Below are 2,737 nucleotides of genomic sequence, written 5' to 3' on the forward strand. Positions count from 1 at the left end.
AGAATGATTTATTTTCTCTAGGATATATGTCCATAAGGGGATTGCTGGATTGAACAAAATAATGTTATTATTGCTATATTTCCTGTCCTTATAGTTTTTTAATTTTACTTTTAAGTTCTGAGATACATGTGCTGAATGTGCAGGTCTGTTACACAGGTATGCATGTGCCATAGTGGTTTGCTACACATATCAACCATTCATCTAGGTTTTAAACCCTGCATAAATTAGGTATTTGTCCTAATGCTGTCCCTCCCCTTGCCTCCCATCCCCTGACAGGCCCCAGTGTGTGATGTTCCCCTCCCTGTGTCCATGTGTTCTCATTGTTCAGCTCCCACTTACTAGTGTGAACATGCAGTGCTTGGTTTTCTGTTCCCGTGTGTGTGTGCTGAGAATGATGGCTTCCAGCTTCATCTATATCCCTGCACAGGACATGAACTCATCCTTTTTGATGTCAGCATAGTATTCCATGCTGTATATATGGCACATTTTCTTTATCCAGTCTGTCATTGATGAGCATTTGGGTTGGTTCCAAGTCTTTGCTATTGTAAACAGTGCTGCAATAAACATACCTGTGCATGTGTCTTTATAGCAGAATGATTTATAATCCTTTGGGTATATACCCAGTAATCGGATTGCTTGGTCAAGTGGCATTTCTGGTTCTAGATCCTTGAGGAATCACCACATTGTCTTCCACAATGCTGGAACTAATTTACAACCCCACCAACAGTGTAAAAGCAATCATATTCCTCCACATTCTCATCAGCATCTGTTGTTTCCTGACTTTTTAATGATCGCCATTCTAACCGGCACGAGATGGTATCTCATTGTGTTTTTGATTTTCATTTCTCTAATGACCAGTGATGATGAGCTTTTTTCACATGTTTCTTGACTGCATAAATGTCTTCTTTTGAGAAGTGTCTGTTCATATCCTTCGCCCACTTTTTGATCGGGTTGTTTCTTTCTTGTAAATTTAAGTTCCTTGTAGATTCTGGATATTAGATGTTTGTCAGATGGATCGATTGCAAAAATTTTCTTCCATTCTGTAGTTTGCCTTTTCACTCTGATGATAGTTTATTTTGTTCTGCAGAAACCTGTTAGTTTAATTAGATCCCATTAGTCAATTTTGGCTTTTGTTGCCATTGCTTTGTGTGTTTTAGTCATGAAGTCTTTGCCCATGCCTATGTCCTGAATGGTATTGCCTAGGGTTTCTTCTAGGGTTTTAATCGTTTTTGGTTTTACATTTCAGTCTTTACTCCATCTTGAGTTCATTTTTGTATAAGGTATCAGGAAGGGGCCCAGCTTCTGTTTTCTGCATATGGCTAGCCAGTTTTCCCAGCAGCATTAATTAAATAGAAAATCCTTCCTCCATTGCTTGTTTTTTTATCAGCTTTGCTGATCAGATTGTTGTAGATGTGTGGTGTTATTTGTGAGGCCTCTGTTCTGTTCTATTGGCTTATATATCTGTTTGGGTACCAGTACTATGCTGTTTAGGTTACTGTAGTCTTGTAGTATAGTTTGAAGTCAGGTAGCGTGATACCTCCAGCTTTGTTCTTTTTGGTTAGGACTGTCTTGGCTATATGGGCTTTTGTTTGGTTACAAATGAAATTTAAAGCAGTTTTTTTCTAATTCTGTGAAGAAAGTCAGTGGTACCTTGATAGGAATAGCATTGAATTTATAAATTTCTTTGGGCAGTATGGTCATTTTTATGATATTGATTCTTCCTACCCATGAGCATGATTTTTTTTTTCATTTGTTTGTGTCCTCTCTTCTTTCCTTGAGCAGTGGTTTGTAGTTCTCCTTGAAGAGGTCCTTCACATCCCTTGTAAGTTGTATTCCTAGGTATTTTATTCTCTTTGTAACAATTGTGAATGAGAGTTCACTCATGATTTGGCTCTCTGCTTGTCTATTATTGGTGTATAGAAATGTTTGTGATTTTTGCACATCGATTTTGTATACTGAGACTTTGCTGAAGTTGCTTATCAGCTTAAGAAGTTTTTGGGCTGAGGCAAGGGGGTTTTCTAAATATACAATCATGTCACCTGCAAACTGGGACAATTTGACTGTGTTTCTTCCTGTCTGAATACTCTTTATTTCTCTCTTGCCTGATTTCCCTGGCCAGAATTTACAATACTATGTTGAATAGGAGTGGTGAGAGAGCATCCTTGTCTTGTGCCAGTTTTCAAAGGGAATGCTTCCAATTTTTGCCCATTCAGTATGATATTGGCTGTGGGTTTTTCATAGATAGCTCTTACTATTTTGAGATATGTTCCATCAGCACCTAGTTTATTGAGAGTTTTTAGCATGAAAGGCTGTTGAATTTTCTCAAAGGCCTTTTTTGCGTCTATTGAGACAATCACGTGTTTTTGGTCATTGGTTCCATTTATTTGATGGATTACATTTATTGGTTTGCATATGTTGAACCAGCCTTGCATCCCAGGGATAAAGCCAACTTGTCCGTGGTGGATAAGCTTTTTGATGTGCTGCTGGACTCAGTTTGTTAGTATTTTATTGAGGATTTTTACAACAATGTTCACCAGGGATATTGGCCTGAAATTTTCTTTTTTTGTTGTGTCTCTGCCAGGTTTTGGAATCAGGATGATGCTGACCTCATGAAATGAGTTAGGAAGGAGTTCCTCTTTTTCTATTGTGTGTAATAGTTTCAGAAGGAATGGTACCAGCTCCTCTTTGTACCTCTAGTAGAATTTGGCTGTGAATCCTTCTTGTCCTGGACTGTTTT

The sequence above is a fragment of the Mandrillus leucophaeus genome, unplaced genomic scaffold (assembly GCF_000951045.1).
Source record: "Mandrillus leucophaeus isolate KB7577 unplaced genomic scaffold, Mleu.le_1.0 Scaffold877, whole genome shotgun sequence".
NCBI classification, from domain to species: domain Eukaryota; kingdom Metazoa; phylum Chordata; class Mammalia; order Primates; family Cercopithecidae; genus Mandrillus; species Mandrillus leucophaeus.